Below are 21,006 nucleotides of genomic sequence, written 5' to 3' on the forward strand. Positions count from 1 at the left end.
GTCACAAGCTGAACTAACCACTTTTTTCATGTATTACCTTTTACTGGAAAACATGACTGACAAACCGTTGTTACAGAGACTGGGGTATTGGCAGACATTTTCTTGAAAATGAACAAAATGAGCCAATTGACAGTATTTGTTGCTAGTAAAAACTTTGAGATTTCAAGTGAAAATGAAAATGTTAGAAAGGTTGTGAATGTCACTTTGAGCTCAGATCCTTAATACTTAAAGGCTTTTCTGATATCAGTGCTAATGCAAATTAAAGTGATTTTTTCCCTATATTGTTTAATTGAAATATGTTAACAGTTGGAAGATACACATAACTCAGTGAGCCAATAATTTCCAAATGACCAAATGCATGATGATGTTACAAAATTATGACAGATAAAAATTCATTCAAAGTGAAAGATAGGTCAACAGATCCTTCTTTAACAGAGTATGAATTGAAATTATTGAAGTGGTTTTCAGTTTCATGATGCAATTAACCTTTAGGAAACCTTTAGGTACCATTCATTGAATTTTGGTATAATATCAAAGAAGAATATTTTGAATTATCTTAAAATATAAAAATACTTCTCCACTTTCGATATTTTCATAATTGTGTGAGGCCAGATTTTCTTTATGTATACTAACCACTACAACATATCACAACAGATTGAATGCAGAAATGAATGAGTTATCTTCTATTAAGCTAGACATTAAACAGATTTGCAAAACAGTATTTTATACCCAAAGAATGTTCCTGGGTAAAGACAACAAAAAAGTATTCTCGGATATGCGAGGGCTCCATAAATAGAATACTTACTTGCCTTCATCAAAGAAATTGCTTGAAGATTTACTTCTGCCATTCAAGGTATGAATAATTATGACTATAAGAATGGAGAAATTGGGTGATAAAAGGATTGTTTTGTGACTTATAAATTGCCTCCAAATTACTTGTACTATGGTTGGAAAAGGAACAGTACCTTAAAAAGGAGAAGGAAAGTTGGACAAAAATGAGAAATTAACACATCACTTTGTCAGTCTTTCTGTTCAGAATGTTCTCTCCCTCTGTGCTCATCTTGAGTGAAAGTCACTCAGTCGTGTCCAACTCTTTGCGACCCCATGGACTATACTGCCCAGGGAATTCTCCAGACCAGAATACTGGAGTGGGTAACCTTTCCTTTCTCCAGGGGATCTTCCCAATCCATGGATAGAACCCAGGTCTCCTGCATTGCCGGCGGATTCTTTATCAGCTGAGCCACAAGTGAAGCCCGTGCTCATCTTAATCCTCTTTATCTTTCGAAACAAAGGTCAGATCCCATATAGGATCATAGTATCTTGGTACTGGAAAGGAACAGGAGGAGAGGAAAATAATTTATATTGAGATGTATTATTATGCACCTATTTGCATATTTTAAATCCATTCACAGTTAACCCTTATACAAAACTAGAAGAATAAGTCTTGTTGTCCTCATTTTATAGAAAAGGAAATAGAAGTTCAGAGTTTAACGATTTGCCCGTTGTCATTTTACTAGCTAGAAGAATAATGGGGACTCAATCCCAGATCTATTTTACTCTGAAGTCTATGTCCTCTGTGTTTCACTATACTTAAAGTTCATTTAACCTAAATAAACCCTACTGAACTGTTGCTTAAATTCTCCTTAAGACATACTCGTGAATGGTATCGGTTCAATTACCTCCAGGCACAAATAATTCCACACATTTAAATACTGTCCATCATATCTATTGACTGCATTAAAGTTTCTCTCAGTATTAGGCTGATGTAACTTTTCTGAAACCCTTACCCATAAATCCAAATAATGCCCTATAGGGTTATGCATAATAAGCTGGTGGGAGAGATTGTTAGTGGGATATCTATTCTTTTCTTCTTGAAAGGGAGTAGAACTTTACCTCAGCACAGAGGCAGATATACCATGAGGCCAGTGAAGCCACAGATTGAAGCTTCACCTGCCTGAAGCTTGGTGAGTTCTGGCAGCTGCTGGGAGTTGTGAAGTGCTCTAAAAAGAACATTGCAATTACGAAGCAAGCCTGGCAAATTGGCTAGAGATCTCAGAGGAAAGAGACCTGAAATTCCAAGTTCAGTTCAGTCCAGTTCTACTCAGTCATGTCCTACTCTTTGCAACCCCATGTACTGCAGCACACCAGGCCTCCCTGTCCATCACCAACTCCTGGAGTTTACCCAAACTCATGTCCATTGAGTCAGTACCATCCAACCATCTCATCCTCTGTTGTCCCCTTCTCCCCCTGCCCTCAATCTTTCCCAGCATCAGGGTCTTTTCCAATGAGCCAGTTTTTCACTTCAGGGGGCCAAAGTATTGGAGCTTCAGCTTCAGCATCAGTTCTTCCAATGAATATTCAGGGTTGATCTCCTTTAGATGGACTGGTTGGATCTCCTTACAGTTCAAGGGACTCTCAAGAGTCTTCTCCAACACCACAGTTTAAAAGCATTAATTCTTTGGCGCTCAGCTTGCTTTATAGTCCAACTCTAACATTCATACATGACTACTGGAAAAGCCACAGCTTGGACTAGACAGACCTTTGTTGGCAAAGTAGTGCCCTGCTTTTTAATGTACTGTCAAGGCTTGTCATAACTTTTCATCCAAGGAACAAGCATCTTTTAATTTCATGGCATCTTTTTAATTTCAGTCACCATCTGCAGTGATTTTGGCGCCCCCCAAAATTAAGTCTGTCACTGTTTCCATTGTTTCCCCATCTATTTGCCATGAAGTGATGAGACCAGATGCCATGATCTTAGTTTTCTGAATGTTGAGCTTTAAGCCAACTTTTTCACTTTCTTCTTTCACTTTTATCAAGAGGGTCTTTAGTTCTTCTTCATTTTCTGCCATAAGAGTTATGTCACCTGCATATCTGAGGTTATTGATATTTCTCCTGGTAATCTTGATTCCAGCTTGTGCTTCATCCAGCCCAGTGTTTCTCATGATGTACTCTGCATATAAGTTAAATAAGCAGGGTGACAATATACAGCCTTGACATACTCCTTTCCCGATTTGGAACCAGTATGCTGTTCCATATCCAGTTCTAACTGTTGCTTCCTGACTTGCATACAGATTTCTCAGGAGGCAGGTCAGGTGGTCTGGTATTCCCATCTCCTGAAGAATTTTCCACAGTTTGTGGTGATCCACACAGTCAAAGGCTTTGGTGTAGTCAATAAAGCAGAAGGAGATTTTTTTTGGAACTCTCATGCTTTTTCAATGATCCAGTGGATGTTGGCAATTTGATGTCTGGTTCCTCTGCCTTTTCTAAATCCAGCTTGAACATCTGAAAGTTCATGGTTCATATACTGCTGAAGCCTGGCTTGGAGAATTTTGAGCATTACTTTCCTAGCGTGTGAAAGGAGTGCAATTATGTTTTAACATTCTTTGGTATTGCCTTTCTTTGGGATTGGAATGAAAAATGTCCTTTTCCAGTCCTATGGCTACTGCTGAGTTTTCCAAATTTGATGACATATTGAGTGCAGCACTTTAACAGGATCATCCCTTAGGATTTGAAATAGCTCAACTGGAATTCCATCACATCCACTAGCTTTGTTCATAGTGATGCTCCCTAAGGCCCACTTGACTTCGAATTCCAGGATATCTGGCTCTAGGTGAGTGATCACACCATCGTGATTATCTAGATCATGAAGATCTTTTTTGTGTAGTTCTTCTGTGTATTCTTGCCACCTCTTCTTAATATCTTCTGCTTCTGTTAGGTCCACACCATTTCTGTCCTTTATTGAGACCATTTTTGCATGAAATGTTCACTTGGTATCTCTAATTTTCTTGAAGAGATGTCTAGTCTTTCCCATTCTATTGTTTTCCTCTATTTCTTTGCATTGATCACTGAAGAAGTCTTTTTTATCTCTCCTTGCTATTCTTTGGAACTCTGCATTCAAATAGGTATATCTTTCCTTTTCTCCTTTGCCTTTAGCTTCTCTTTTCTCAGCTATTTGTAAGGCCTCCTCAGACAACCATTTTGCCTTTTTGCAGTTCCTGTACAGTGTCACCAACCTCTGTCCAGGGACTCTGTCTATTAGATCTAATCCCTTGAATCTATTTGTCACTTCCACTGTATCATCATAAGAGATTTGATTTAGGTCCTATCTGAATGGTGTAGTGGTTTTCCCTACTTTCTTCCATTGAAGTCTGAATTTTGCAATAAGGAGTTCATGATCTGAGTCATAGCAGCTCCTGGTCTTGTTTTTGCTGACTGTATAGAGCTTTTCCATCTTTGTCTGCAAAGATTTTGGTATTGACCATCTGATGATGTCCATGTGTAAAAACTCCAAAGGTCCAGTAATTTGTTGTGATTTTTTTTTTCTCATACTTAACAAATATTTGCTTTTGTACAGTAAAATTTTGTACCGTAAAATTTATCAGTCGTGCCCAATTCTTTGCGTCACTCTATACTGTGCCCTGCCAGGCTCCTCTGTTCGTGGAATTTTCCAGGCAAGGATATTGGAGTGGGTTGCCATTTCCTCCTCCAACCCAGGGTTCAAACATTGCAGGCAGATTTTTTACCGTTTGAGCCACCAGGGAAGTCTGGTATTTACATGCGAAAACTTAATTTCTATTTCAATTAACCCATTGTTATTTTGGATCTTTATCAGAATAGCTAGACCAAAATCATGATACAGAATGTTTAGTTTTTATTCTGCCATGTGATACACCACCAACACCTGTTAGGGAAATTAAATGAATAGTCTTGTTTAGGCTTCAGAGACAAAGCAAAGCAGCCCTCAGACCTTGCTTCTAACCTCCCTGGACACTGCCCTGACTTGGAGTGACTGTGAGTGACTGCTTGCTGTGAGTGCAAGACTTACAGAACCACAGGTAAGATGGGACAGAAATCCTGAGATTGTTGAGCCCCTGGAGGGGGCCTAGTCCACCAAGCCCCAGGCTTAGCTACATTCCAAGTTTTACACAACAAAACAAATAGCATTAACATGAAACTAGAGCAGCAATTTGGTCACAGATTGATAATGATATCAGTTTGTGACCATCCTGGGATTATAAGCGGGAAGCCTAAACTGGGCAGATGTGCTGCCTGGGACCTTTTCCCAGCTGGGACTCCAGATGAGCTGTGACATGGGACTTCCTAGAGCTGACTAAATCTGGATGTTGGTCAAAACCCAGTTTGGTGGTGTATCCTCTGCTGTTTCTATTTCTCTTTTCTTTTAATGTTAGTATATTGAAATTGAGCTCTATAATTCTCTAATAAATATTTGTATTATTTATTTGTATATAACAAGTGGCTTATTTTGTTAACAAATCCTTTGAACCTAAGACCAAAGTGAAAACTTTCAGCAAAACACCACCCCACCACACTCCACAGTCAGCTGGTCCAGGGAGAGGTGTGACCCAAGCCAGGCTAGTAATTTTTTGTCCATGATTTTCAAGCTGTGTCTGTTAAGAGAGTCAGTCTCTTTGTTTACCTGCATTTAAAGCCATGTCAAAAAACATACAGTCCCATCACTTCAGGGCAAATAGATGAGGAAAAAATGGAAGCAGTGACAGGCTTTGTTTCCTTGGACTCTTTTCTTGGGCTTACTGTGGAGGGTGACTGCAGCCATGGCATTCAAAGACTCGCTCCTTGGGTGAAAAGCTATGATAAACCTAGGCAGCGTATTAAAAAGCAGAGACATCACTTTGCCAACAAAGGTCCATATAGTCAAAGCCATGGTTTTTCCAGTAGTCATGTACAGATGGGAGAATTGGACCATAAAGAAGGCTGAGCGTCAAAGAACTGATGCTTTTGAACTGTGGTGTTGGAGAAGACTCTTGACAGTCTCTTGGACTGCAAAGAGATCAAACCAGTCAATCCTAAAGGAAATCAGCCTTGAAAATTCATTGGAAGGACTGATGCTGAAGCTAAAGTTCCAATACTTTGGCCACCTGATACAACGAGCTGACTTATTGGAAAAGACCCTGATGCTGGGAAAGATTGAGGGCAGGGGGAGAAGGGGATGACAGAGGATGAGATGGTTGGATGGCATCACCGACTTGATGAACATGAGTTACAGCCAACTCTGGGAGATAGTGAAGTACAGGGAAGCCTGGCATGCTGCAGTCCATGGGATGCAAAGAGTTGGACATGACTGAGCAACTGAACAGCAACGAAAACTGTGTTGCCTGGGACCACCTGACGTGTGTCGCTTTATAACTGTGTCTTAAGACTTCCATATGGAGGAAGCCAGTAAGCTTTAAGAGAACATGAGGAAAAGAGAAGAAATTATAAAAGCTATCAAAGTCTGCCATTTCAGTTGTTACGTTAGCCTAGATGCATTTCTGTTCTTCTTGTAGTTTGGTTCATCAAATCTTCCTTGACCACACAATTATACCAATATCCTTCTAAAAATTCTTGGTTTTCTCCAAGGTAGTTAAATAGGATTTCTGTCTCTTGCTACCAAGAAGCCTACCTGTCAAACTCATTATACACTCTCATACGGCATATATAAAGCAAGCCAGGAAATTCCCACCCTGTGCCTTTTCATGTTAACAATTTGCCTATGACTATGTCTTCTGAGCTTCTATATCCATAGATCCAATTGCCTAACCGACAGGATATGGCAGTCGCCTCACATTCACTATCAGCTCTCTCCTCTCAACCTCTGCCTCCAGGGTTTCCTGTCAGAGTAAGTGGCATCACTACTCACACTCAGGTCACAGGGTTGAATGAGGTACATGCCTTATAAAACCTAACATGCCCTGGGCTTTGCTTCCCTCTCTAGTTCAAACATATGCTGTTCCTGCCTCTATTTCCTAACTTCCAGCCACACTGGTTTATCTAAAATTAATGAGGTGGTTGGTGGTGGTGATGGTTTAGTCACTAAGCCATATTTGAATCTGGTGACCCCATGGACTGTAGCCCACCAAGCTTTTCTGTCCGTGGCATTTCCCAGACAAGAATACTGGAGTGGGTTGCCATTTCCTTCTCCAATTAACGAGGTAACATCTCCTTTTCTCCCAGTATTCCTCCACCATCCCCATTTTGCATGGAACTTTCCTATGCAAAACCTTACCTCTGATGCAAAGTAATACTTAAAATGGAGAGCCAGGGAAGTCCCTAACCCCACAGGTTCCCTCCACCTTCCCTAGATCTCTCAGAGATAGAAGCATCCTAATCCTCACACGTCTAGGAGTCTGAAACAAGTGAAGTAGAAACAGGAAAATCCACAGAGGTCATAGCTTTATAGTTCTATGAGTCAAGGGTCTTACTGACTTAGTTTTGCATGGATTAACTTAGTTAGGGCCCAATCCCACTTAACAAATTAATGATTGGACCTCTGCTGCCGCCTTATTAAGAAATTTTTTTTAAATTAATTAATCTATTTATTTTGGGCTGTGCTGGGTCTTCACTGCTGCGCACGCTTTTCTCTAGTTGCAGTGAGTGGGCTCTACCCTTTGTTGCAATGCATGGGCTTCTCACTGTGGTGGCTTCTTCTGTTGCAGAGCAAGGGTTTAGTAGTTGCGGCACACGGGGTTAATTGCTCTATGGCGTGTGGGATCTTCCCAGACCAGGGATCAAACCTGTGTCCCCTGTACTGGCAAGTGGATTCACAACCACTGGACCAGCAGGGAAGTCCCTAGTAAGAAAATTGACCCCTCATGGTCCTTGTTTTCTCATCCTGCTCTCTTTACAATCAAAATATCTCACAGAAGCATCTGATTAGTGAGCCCACTTTCATGCCTGTGCCATAACTACAAGGGCCACTGAAACAGTAAGACACTGGCTTCTCTTTTGAGGAGATAGTACTCATAGTGGCAGAAAATCCCCTACAAGGAAAAGGTGATCAAAAGATGCTAGGAGACCTCAAGGCATAAGTTTGCCTCCACACTGCTTAACCCAGTCAGCTCACGACATTCCTTTGGCCATGGAGATTACTTCATGATAAGCACCTGACCCATTTCAGGCCAAGGAGACACGCAGAGTTTAGTGGGGTTATTGTTAAAGAAGATCTCTCATTCTTAAGCTAGCCCTCCCTCTTTCTGGACAGTGTGGTTTAGGGATGTGAGATCTGGGATTACTGCAGCAATTTTGTCACCATCAGAAAAGCTATGCCTAAGATAAGCTAGCACAGCAGGATGCAGAGTGGAAATAAAGGAAAATAATGAGAAACTGGATTTCACTGATCCTGAAGTCTGCACATTATACCTCTGAATCTTACAACTAATTGTGTGAGCTGATTTGTCATTTAAGCCAGCTTGAAGTTTTACTTTTCTTAAAAAACACACATCTGACAAAGGACTTATATCCGTAATATATAAACAACTTTCAAAGCTCAATAATAAAACAAGCTGATTAAGAAAATGCCAAAACATTTGAAGAGATACTTCACCAGAGAAGATATGTAGACGGCAAATAAACACAAGAAAAGATGATCAACATTAGTTATCAGGAGCAAATTAAACCACAATGAGGAACTACCACACACCTATCAGAATGGATACAATTAAAAATCAGACAGTAACAAGTGCTGACAAAGATACATAGCAAGCAGAGCTCTCACACACGCTGGTGGGAACAGAAAGTGGAACAGCTACTATGGGAAAATTTGACACCTTCTTTATCTTTTTTTCTTATTAAAGGCTTTATATTTTTAGAACAACTTCAGGTTCATAGACAGTTACTTTTCCAGTTAAACATACAGTTCCTATATGACTCATCAATCCCATGCCTATGTATATAACCAAGAGAATTGAAAATTTATGTGCATACAAAACTTGTACATAAATGTTCACGATGGCTTTATTCATTGTCACAAAAAACTGGAAACAACCCAAATGTCCTTTAGTTGTTGAAAGAATGATCAAACTATGACATATACATGAAATGGAACTGCTGCTGCTGCTGCTGCTGCTAAGTTGCTTCAGTCGTGTCCGACTCTGTGCAACCCCATAGATGGCAGCCCACCAGGCTCCCCTGTCCCTGGGATTCTCCAGGCAAGAACACTGGAGTCGGTTGCCATTTCCTTCTCCAATGCATAAGAGTGAAAACTGAAAGTGAAGTCGCTCAGTCGTGTCCAACTCTCAGCGACCCCATGGACTGTAGCCCACCAGGCTCCTCCATCCATGGGATTTTCCAGGCAAGAGTACTGGAGTGGGGTGCCATTGCCTTCTCCTGAAATGGAACACTACTCAGCAAAAAAAGGAACAGACTCCTGACACATGCAATAGCATGGAAGGATCTAAAAGGCATGATAACTGAAAGAATCAAAAGGCTACATATGTGTGATTCCACTTATATGACATCTGAAATAAACAAAATTATAGGGACAGAAGACAGATCAGGGGTTGAGGGTGGAGGTGGGCTGGGAGAGATTGACTATAAAAGGGTGGCATGAAAGGATTTGTCAGGGGGAGAAACTGTTCTATGTCTTGATTGAGGTGGTATTAACATAACTGCATACATTTGTCAAAGCTCATAGAACTGTACTCACAAAAATAGTGACTTTTATTATATGTAAAGTTTTTTAAGTGAGTAAGTTTTCTTAGGTTCTGCCTCTGTGTGTGTATGCTCAGCCGCTTCAGTACTGTCTGACTCTTTGCCACCCCATTGACTGTAGCCTGCCAGGCTCCTCTGTCTACGGAATTTTCCCAGGAAGAATACTGGAGCGTCTTGCCATGCCCTCCTCCAGGGGATCTTCTCGACCTAGGGATCGAGACTGTGTCTCCTGCATCTGCTGTGCTGTAGGAGGATTCCTTACTGCCGAGCTCCCGGGGAGCCCCTGTCTCCACTGTGCCTCTCAATCTATTGGATAAAACAGTTCCAATCCTCAGGAAACTTTTAGGGCAACTGGTTAATAAAGGTACCTGCTCTAAGAATCAGTCTAACATAAGATGCACATACCTAAACATATATCAAAGATAGAGAGACAAGTACAAACGCATGCAACTTCAAAAATTCATACATATAAATATTGAAATAAATATAACAAGGTAAAGCTAGTATGAGAACACTCCCTGGACAGGATAAGCAGAAGTTATAAGGATAAAATCTTGCAAGGATCTGAAAACACTTTGGAAAGTATGCATATGTATAAAAATACAGATTTCATAATTTTTTTTAACAGTCCTTACACGGTCTAGAATAATGTTGTACATATTGCTGGTGTCTGGTAAATAATTTTTGTTTAGTCTTATTTTCACATGAGTCATAAATCAAATGGATTGTTCAAAGCAGTATAAAGTCAAAGGGAAGTGTCCAGAAAAAGTTCCTATGTATCAGCTCCAGAGCTGGCTCCAATTCCAAGTGCTCTTTTCTTAAAGTTTAGAGTTGACCACCTTGTGATGTCTTTATTCGGGATAACTGAGGCCCTGCATCACCTTCAGTTTGAGTGACGGGTATAAACTTGTGGTCTCTGCTCCACACAAAGATGTAGGTTCTGATGGGTGTAAGAACGTAAGCGCCCCCCTGCCTGGGTGGCATCCTTCCTGTGCAGCCCCCTGCTCGCCTTCCTTTCTCCTGCTTGATGGCAAGGCTCAATGTTCTGCACAAACCAGCCTTGATGGTATCTTGTTTCCCAGATCTGCAAGGGCCCTTCCAGCTGCAGATTGGTGATGTGACAATTAACCTTCAAAGTGACCTAATTCCAGGTCTGAGGCACATAGCAGAAACCACCTCCAGAAAGTCAGCATCTTGTGAGCCCACTAGTACCCCACAAATCCGGTGCTGCTGTGATTTGTCAGAGTGAAAGAGAACTGTTTAATTAACCGTCTTTACTCACCCCACCAGGGCCCTAAAAGCCCTTGACATCTCTCTATCAAAACGGTCTTTTTCCCAAACTAGAGGCTAGACAGTAAAAAGAATTAATTTTATTCAAATAGATCTTGTAATTCCCTCTCCTTTAGGACAGGAAATGGCTACCCCCTCCAGTACTCTTGCCTGGAGAACTCCATGGACAGAGGAGCCTGGTGGGCTACAGTTCGTGGGGTAGCAGAGTCGGACACGACTGAAGCGACTTAGCAGCAGCAGCAGCAGAGCGACTAACACCAGGACACCTCTCAGCTGACACTTCCCCTGGACACTGAACACTTAACATTTTTTGTCAAGTTTTTCTTCATTCTCAACTCTAAAATCTTTTTCATGAAAACATCATACTCCTCAGTTCAGTTCAATTCAGTTCAGTCACTCAGTCATGTCCGACTCTTTGTGACCCCATGAATCACAGCACGCCAGGCCTCCCTGTCCATCACCAACTCCCGGAGTTTACTCAAACTCAAGTCCATCGAGTCAGTGATGCCATCCAACCATCTCATCGTCTGTCATCCCCTTCTCCTCCCGCCTTCAATCTTTCACAGCATCAGGGTCTTTTCCAGTGAGTCAGTTCTTAGCATCAGGTGGCCAAAGTATTGGAGTTTCAGCTTCAACACCAGTCCTTCCAATGAATATCCAGGATTGATTTCCTTTAGGATGGACTGGTTGGATCTCCTTGCAGTCCAAGGGACTCTCAAGAGTCTTCTCCAACACCACAGTTCAAAAGCATCAATTGTTCAGCACTCAGCTTTCTTTATAGTCCAACTCTCACATCCATACATGACTACTGGAAAAACCATAGCTTTGACTAGATGGACCTTTGTTGGCAAAGTAATGTCCCTGCTTTTTAATATGCTGTCTAGGTTGGTCATAGCTTTTCCTCCAAGGAGCAAGCGTCTTTTAATTTCATGGCTGCAATCACCATCTGCAGTGATTTTGGAGCCCCCCAAAAATAAAGTCTGTCACTGTTTCCACTGTTTCCCCATCTATTTGCCATAAAGTGATCTTACTCCTACTTCACCATTATTTTGGTTTGGGTTCTCTGTTATTGCAGGTTGGAACTTCATAAGTACACCTATTTTATAGATGTACTTAATGCCTTAGAAGACAGGCACTGTCTCTGACCTTATATAGCAGAACCTAGCTACACATGATTTTTAAAGTAATACGCATGGAACATAGATGGGAAAACAAAGTCTAGTGAAAAATATTCACAACTTTCCTTCTAGCAAATCCCTTCCTGTATACAAGACAAAAGAAGAGGATTCCATGAGTCACCATGAAGCTTAGAGACTGAAAGCCACCTATTCTCTTCCACAAGATTTTCTGGGTACTCATTTTTAAAATGCAGGAAGTCAGAAGGCTTGCTTTCATCTCTTTTCCCTGTTTCACATGTTCAGAACTATAAGAGTCCCAGACAAACAATTCATACATAAGTCATTTCACATATATTATATATTTTAATTGTAAAATATTTTTCACATTCAATGCCAAAATATAGACACGGTAACCTTACTTGCTGCCTCACACACACAGACAACACTCTCCTCTCTTTTTCTCATTTTGAGCAGGCGGTGTCCAAGGCCTGCCTCCATTAACTCTTACTTCGCTCCAGGTCTTCAACAGGGCTCAGATGCCCTGTAAGTTTCATCCTTCTTGTGGTCAGACCTGAGAGAGCATTTCCCCAAGGCAGGAAGTACCATGGAAACCTGGGGAAATGTCCGTGCCTAACTCACAGAAGAGAAGTTTGGAGGAGCCCACAGAGCAATTTGTGGGCCTTAAGTGAGTCCTAAACAAAGGCGACCACCCAAAGGAGGTCTCCCCAAGTGACTCAGTCACAAACCACAGAATGGCTCCTATGCTGCCAGAGAAGACTGGTGGGAATTTTCTAGCTAATCAGCTTTTACCCAGTGCTGGGGACACGTCTCTGAGAGGGAGGCTTTAGGACCCAGTGGGGGAATTGACGGAGAAGGCAATGGTACTCCACTCCAGTACTCTTGCCTGGAAAATCCCACGGATGGAGGAGCCTGGTGGGCTGCAGTCCATGGGGTCGCTAAGAGTCGGAGCGACTTCACTTTCACGACTGTGCGACTTCACTTTCACTTTTCACTTTCAAGCATTGGAGAAGGATATGGCAACCCACTCCAGTGTTCTTGCCTAGAGAATCCCAGGGATGGGGGAGCCTGGTAGGCTGCCGTCTATGGGGTCACACAGAGTTGGACACAGCTGAAGCGACTTAGCAGCAGCAGCAGGGGAAATTGAAAAGCAGCACCTGGATCTGCCAGGCACAGGAAGAACAAGCAAGCCATCTCTGAGTAGAGCTAGGCAGGGCTCCTCATGACAATGGTGTGCATAAGTTAACACCTCCACTTGGGAGTTCTCAATTCACACCAACTTAACACGTCGAGGCATTAACGCAGGCCAGAGCACAGACAACTCATGGCCTGTTTAAAATGATGGGGACAGGAAAGTTGCAAGTTGGGTCCTGTCATCAGTGCTGTTGTAACATTCTTGAGGCAAGGTACCATGAGGGCCTCTATATCTTCCAGGATGACAGAAGTGTCCCAGGCAACGCAGGTATAGTACCTAAGTGCTTTAGGTTTAAAATTTTTGGTTTCCTGTGCCTGTGGAAAGTAAGTTATTTTAACTTCATGCTATGCTACGCTATGCTAAGTCACTTCAGTCCTGTCTGACTCTGTGCGACCCCATAGACGGCAGCCCACCAGGGTCCGTCGTCCCTGGGATTCTCCAGGCAAGAACACTGGAGTGGGTTGCCATTTCCTTCTCCAGTGCATGAAAAGAGAAGAGTGAAACTGAAGTCGCCCAGTTGTGTCTGACTCTTAGTGACCCCACGGACTGCAGCCTACCAGGCTCCTCCATCCATGGGATTTTCCAGGCAAGAGTACATTTTAACTTCATAGGAAACTTTATTCATCCTTCAGATAGGTTTTACGTGCATTCTCTCATTTAATCCTTATGATAGCACTGTGAAATGGTGATTTTTTTAATTTTCAATTTTATAGAAGAAAAACTAGGGCTTACAGAGATTAAACTTTATGGGGATGTAATAAATTAACCCCAACAGCACAGTGACAACTCTGGTCTTTCGATATTCCATCTGGTGTTCTTTGAATTATCCAGTGGTTTCAAACTTTGTTTTTCAAGGCCTTCAACAATTCCATGGAAGAGTTTGTAAGCTCTTGTGGAGGTTCTTAAAGCAAGTAGCATTGACATATATACACTGCCACGTGTAAAATCGATAGCCAGTGGGAAGCTCCTGTGAGACACAGGGAGCTCAACCTGGTGCTCTGTGACACCTGGATGGTGGGATGGGGTGGGGTGGGTAGAAGTTCAGGAGGAAGGGGACCCGTGTGTACTTATGGCTGATCCGCATTGTTGTATGGCAGCAACCAACTCAATACTGTAAATCAATTATCCTCCAATTAAAAATAAATTAAAAAAAAAACTTCTTAAAAACTACTGCTCAGTAATGCCTGACTCTGGTACAGCCCTTTGCTTTCAAGTACATTTGATTCTCTCAGCAATTATCACAGTGTTGTTAGGCTTCATTTTCCCCTGATGCTGCAATGATTAAGAAGGATAAATAATACATAGATAGGGCCCTGGGTGCCTTGAAAGCAAACCTCGCTTCTGTAAGAATCCCAGGCTCACAGGGCTGTGGTGAAGCAAGTGGTCAAAGGAGAAGGAAGTCTGTTACTGATACTTCATGCCATCAAGTGATAACACAACCGTTCCTCTTCCTGTTGAAGAGTTTGAAGTGCTCTTAGTTATGAATGAAATTCTCTCAGATTGGTTTTTTAAAATTCCTTTAAACACCTAGCTCTTAAATGAGCTACAGTAGCTTCCTTCCTCAGTGACTGCTCAGACATAGCTGCTCAGATGTTCCTTGTGTTTGTGGCTGCCTACCATCTGAGCCTGGGGTTTTGACTCAGGAAACAATAATGCAGAGAAAGAAGCAGGGAAACAGAATTTATTCTAGAATATCTAGTTTCCATGCCAGGATGGCATACAATGTCCAGAGCTTGCAGCAAGAAAGGCTTCATCAGACTAGCTCCATGGTATGATTTTGCAGCGGTTGTGACTCCCTCCCCCCTCTTTAATTATATGTCCATTTTCAGAGCTTGAGTCTCCAGGAAATTCTATGAACTATCCAACTCTTCTTCTCAGGGTTTGGGTTTTCCAGGCTCAAACTTTGGAGATGTGTGTGAGTCTTCTCTGTAGCCCTGTATCTAATTCATCAGGAAATTCTGAAAGTGGCCCATCTCCTCTACTGGTACCCCCAGGCCTGGGCCACCATTATCCCTCAGTGGATTACAGCCTCTAACTGGCCTTCCTGCTTTCATCTTTGTTCCCGTACAGTCCTGTCTCCACATAATAGTCAGTGGTCTTTTAAAATCTTAAGTCAGGGAACTTCCCTGGTTGTCCAGTGGCTAAGACTCTCAGTTCCCAATACAGGGGGCTGGGGTTCCATCCCTGGGCAGGGAACTAGATCCCACATGTCTTAACAAAGACTGAAGATCTTGTGTGCTGCCAGCTAAGACCTGGCACAGCCAAATAAATAAATAGATATATTTTAAAAATAAAATCTTAAGTCAGATCCTGTTACTCCTTTGATTAAAACCAACCCATATTTCTGATTTTACTCAAAATAAATTTCAAAGTACATATCGAGTCTTAGATGATTGGCCTGTTGCTTGCTACCTTTCTAATCTTACTTCCCTTCTCTCCCTCACTTGCTCTGCTTTGACCACACAAGCCTCCCTGCTGCACATCACAGTGCCGAGCACACTCCTTGTACTAAGCCTGCAGCCTTGCTGTCCCTTCTGCATGGAGCACTCTTCTCCAAGAGGCCACCGTGGCTTGCTTCCACACTCAGTTAGGTCTCTACCTAAATCTCATTTATAAGACAGGCCTAGACAGCATATTGAAAAGCAGAGACATTACTTTGCCAACAAAGGTCCATCTAGTTAAGCCTATGGTTTTTCCAGTGGTCATGTATGGATGTGAGAGTTGGACTGTGAAGAAGGCTGAGCGCTGAAGAATTGCTGCTTTTGAACTGTGGTGTTGGAGAAGACTCTTGAGAGTCCCTTGGACTGAAAGGAGATCCAATCAGTCCATTCTGAAGGAGATCAGCCCTGGGGTTTCTTTGGAAGGAATGATGCTAAAGCAAAGAGTTGACTCATTGGAAAAGACTCTGATGCTGGGAGGGATTGGGGGCAGGAAGAGAAGGGGATGACAGGGGATGAGATGGCTGGATGGCATCACTGACTCGATGGACTTGAGTCTGAGTGAACTCTGGGGGTTGGTGATGGACAGAGAGGCCTGGCGTGCTGCAATTCATGGGGTCGCAAAGAGTCAGACACGACTGAGAGACTGAACTGAACTGAACTGAACTGAAGACAGGCCACCTTGACCACCTTATTTAAGATAGCAATCTTTTTCTCTGCCAGATCCTTTCCTCTGCTGGAGCCCTCCATTTTTCTTTTCTAAATCATTTTCTTTTCTGAATCTGAATCATTCCTCTTTATTTTATTTCTTTGGTACATTTATGCACTGGTTTATTGTTTATCTTCCCTACAACAATGTAAATTCCTTGAGAATAGGACCTTTGTTTTTTATTATATCCCCTGGGCCTAAAAAAGTTCTTAGCACATAGTGAGCACTCAAGAAATATATAATAAGTAGATGTGTTGACCAAATAAGTTCCATTTCTGCTTAGACCAGCTAAAGCTGGCTTCTAGTTCTTACAACATAAACTCCTAAGAGCCTTATCTGATAGACATAGTGTAGGGCCTAGCACACCGCAGAATCAAATTGATCTTTTGTTTAGTGGTCTTGGGCAAAGTCACTTAACATACTGGGACTCAGTTTCTTTATATGTTGCCCCTTTATAAGATAATTTTACAGATTTTTTAAAAAGCCAAATTTCAAAGCAACAATAGAATAGCGATTTTTCCAAATTACTTCGTTCTTTAGCTTTTACAATTAGCACTGTATTTTTTAGAAATGAGTCACCTCTCCTCAAGATTTTCTCATTCTCAACTAATTCTTATATATTGCCACTGCCACTTGTCACTACTGCCACTCATATCATCGTCACAATTATCATTAACCAAAAGCAACAGTCTAAAAGGTATAAGATTTGGGATGCGTGCTAAGTCGTTTCGGTCGTGTCCAACTCTGTGCAACCCCATGGACTGTAGCCTGCCAGGCTCCTCTGTCCGTGGGATTCTCCAGGCAAGAATGCTGGAGTGGGGTGCCGTGTCCTTCTTCAGGGGTCTTCCTGACCCAGGAATCAATCCTGTGTCTCTTACATCTCCTGCATTGGCGGGCAGGTTCTTTACCACTAGGGCCACCCGGGAAGCCAAGATCTAGAATAAGTAAGTGTTAAGGAGGGGCTTCCCTGGTGGCTCAATGGTAAAGAATCTGCCTGACAATGTAGGAGATGCAGGTTTGATCCCTGGATCAGAAATATCCCCTGGAGAAGAAAATGGTAACCTACTCCAATATTCTTGCCCGGGAAATCCCATGGACAGAAGAACCTGGTGGGCTACAGTCCATAGGGTCACAAAAGAGTGTGACATGACTTAGTGATTAAATAACAAAATTAAATGCTAAGAAGTTCAGAGTAAGAGAAAGTTTATCGTGAACAGAGTTGAGAGACGGGTGGGACTGAAGGTGGGCTTGAATGAAAGACAGAATTAAGGCGATCAGGGACCTCCCCGGTGGTCCAGTGGCCAGGACTCTGTGCTCCCAGTGCAGGGGACCCAGGTTCGATTCCTGGTCAGGTAACTAGATCTCAAGTCACGACTAAAGATCCCACGTGCCATAACAAAGACAGAAGATCCCTTGTGCCTCAACTAACACTGGGCACAGTCAAACACATAATAATATTTTTGTAAAAAGAGGTGATCAGAGGGGACACTTTATACATATGAAGACAGCACTGCAGGTACACGATGAGGAGGTGGAACAATCTGAAGCAAGCAAGGTCTAGTGTAGTAGGGGTTCCCACAAGTTATGCATTTGCTTCTCTTGATTTCTTGGAAAAGATTTAGAAATCTCATCGCTTAAAGCTGTGTCTCAGGTCTTTAAATTGTACAGTATCTACACCCACAAAACAAATGTTTCTTCTTCCATCTTATTTATCTATTTTTGGTTGCACTGGGTCTTTGCTGCTGTTCCAGGGCTTTCTCCCTTTGGGGCGAGTGGGGGCGACTCTCGCTGCAGCGGGCAGACCTCCCATGCAGGTGGCTTCTCACTGCAGAGCACAGGCTCTAGGGGCGGAGGCTTCAGTAGTGGCAGCGAGCGGGCTCAGTGGTTGTGGCTCAGGGACACGGGCACAGCGGTTGTGATGCACAGGCTTAGTTGCTTCGAGGCGTGTGGAATCTTTCTGGACCAGGGATCAAGCCTGTGTCCCCTGCTTTGCCAGGAGGATTCCCATCTACTGCACGACCAGGGAAGTCTCCTCCATCTTCTTACAACCAAAGATTGTATAAACATTTTTTTTTTTAAGTTCCTTTGCATCATTCATTGGGCTTACAAAATGTTAGGCCCTTTTCTTTTGAACTGTTACCAAACTAAGTTTTTCCCTTCCTATGCTTATTATATATATTTAATGTATATGCCAGACTTTCCAATTACTACTGTAAATTTACAGCTTGTTACTTAGCATTTGGAATCCTAACTGTGTTGGTCAATACAGTACAGTTTATGTCACCTGATGATTTCATACAAATCTTTCTCATAGGTCTTTATCCAGGTTTCTGAAGAAACTGTTGTATGAAGTAAGGCCTGGACCCTTAAAGATCTCTTATCAATTTGAAACTGATCTTATCTGTACTTGAGTTTAACTTTTCAATCAACAATAAATAAATTCACCCAACTATTTTTGCAGGGAAGAGACAGAGGTTTGTTTAGTAAGTAAATAATGGACTGAGATTTCTATGAACATGATTCTGATACAAACTGCCACTGACTTTGTCAAGTTAAATAACTCCTTTTGACTCATTTGGAAAAAATTCAAACAGGTAATGCTCAAAATCCTTCAAGCTAGGCTTCAACGGTTTGTAAACCAAAGTGAAAGTGAAGTCGCTCAGTCATGTCTGACTCTTTGCAACCCCATGGACTGTAGCCTACCAGGCTCTTCTGTCCACGGGATTTTCCAGGCAATAGTACTGGAGTAGATTGCCATTTCCTTCTCCAGGGGATCTTCCCGATCCAGGGATCGAACCCAGGTCTCCCACATTGTAGACAGATGCTTTACCATCTGAGCCACTGGGGAAGTCCATGTGAACCAAAGGTTATGTTAAATTTATTTCCTATTCCAAAATTCAGAGATTTTATTATCCAGTCTGTATTTTCAGATGAAAAGAGACCATATTGTACTATCTCTTTAAGTATTCATTTTCTCTCTCAAACACAGGGCAATAATATTTCTCATTGGCCTAGTTAATGGTATTTTGGCAAAATCGAGTCTCACAATATTGCCAAGAATAGACAGTCTAATTTCAATTCATTTCAAAACACTTTGTTGAGAGCATGCATACTGTTCCAGGCATTATACTAAGGGGCTTCTAAAATAAATTACCAACAGTAAAAAACGAAGTTAACTACCAAATAAATCCTGCATTCCCAAATTGACTTCTGCTCATTGATTTTGGATCTGTGCTGAGCTATGGAGGTATGTCTCAAACTCTTTTCCATTGACACTAGCCACTGTAGTTTCCACAGTCTTTACTCATTTCATTACAAGAACTGTATCTGTCCCTGAATTCTTTAAGATGTTCTCTCAATCCCTCAGAGATGATATGCGATTAATCATTTTCTTCATTCTATTTTCCAGTATTCCTTCTGGGACATTCATTTAGGGAAATGGAAATTATATCAGTTAGGATTTGATTAGAGGTGAATACTATTAGGAGTGAGACGGAATAAAGGATTTATTACGGGGGTTGGGTCTTTACAATCCTGGGGACCGTTAAGCCGTCTGTGTAAGTCTGTTGCTTTTGCACTGAGTGCTAGGCCTGATCAGCGAGGGCAGCAGTTGGCAAGAGGAGTAGATGTGATGTGGGAGATGTAAAAGACCAAGAACAACCGGTGAGGACAGAATGGAACTGTGTGTGTCCTCCGTACTCCTACTCTAAAGGCTGGCTTTCCTTAGCATATATGAAAACTTCCTGTACATGCACATGGCCCAGGGTTCAGAGAGAATGAAGGATATCCAGTGGGAGATGGTTGGTACCAGCCTCAAACCAACAAAATGAGTCAGTAACTGATATATGATGTGTGAACTACGTAACTGCTTGGCCCTACAGTGACCTTCATTTCTACCTTCAAAATGTCATGCAAACTTCTTTTGTGGGCAGTACTACCCAAGAAGCTTTGCAGGGAAGGAAATTATGGGAAATGTAGCTCTAGCTTAGCTACTGTTGACACAGTACAAAGCCATCATAAGAATCAACAACTGGACAGGTCTTACAAACTTTTTCTCCTTATTCTTCAGAATATTTTGAATTATTCATTCCCAAGATCCATGCTACTGTACTTATTTCTGTACTTATTACCTCAGTAGGGGTGGGGAAAGGTACCTACAGGAAAAAGTCTTCAAAAAATCTTATGGAAGAAATTCTAAAACATAAAATCAAATAAAAAACATACTATGTTCATAGAAAACTTCAATGTTAAAGTTAATAAGAAAATAAGATGGCACTGAATTAATCCAAAAATTTTAAAAGATTCCAGACAAAATCCCAGAAGACTTATTTTGTAGAACTTATACTACAAACAAAGCTAGTGGATGTGATAGAATTTCAGCTCAGCTATTTCAGTTCCTAAAAGATGATGCTAAGTGCTACACTCAATATGCCAGCAAATTTGGAAAACTCAGCAGTGGCCACAGGAGTGGAAAAGGTTAGTTGTCATTCCAATTCCAAAAAAGGACAATGCCAAAGAATGTTTAAACTACTGTACAATTGCACTCACTTCACAAGCTAGCAAAGTAAGGCTCAAAATATTTCAAGCTAGTCTTCAACAGTACATGAACCAAGAACTTCCAGATGTACAAGCTGGATTTAGAAAAGACAGCAAAACCAGAGATCAAATTGCCAACATCCATTGGATCATAGAAAAAGCAAGAGTGTTTCAGAAAAACACCTACTTATACTTCATTGACTATGCTAAGCCTTTGACTGTGTGGATCACAATGAAGTCTGGAAAATTCTTAAA

The sequence above is a fragment of the Bos grunniens genome, chromosome 16 (genome assembly GCF_055505025.1).
Source record: "Bos grunniens cultivar Pamir isolate PY7600 chromosome 16, Bosgru_T2T1.0, whole genome shotgun sequence".
Classification (NCBI taxonomy): domain Eukaryota; kingdom Metazoa; phylum Chordata; class Mammalia; order Artiodactyla; family Bovidae; genus Bos; species Bos grunniens.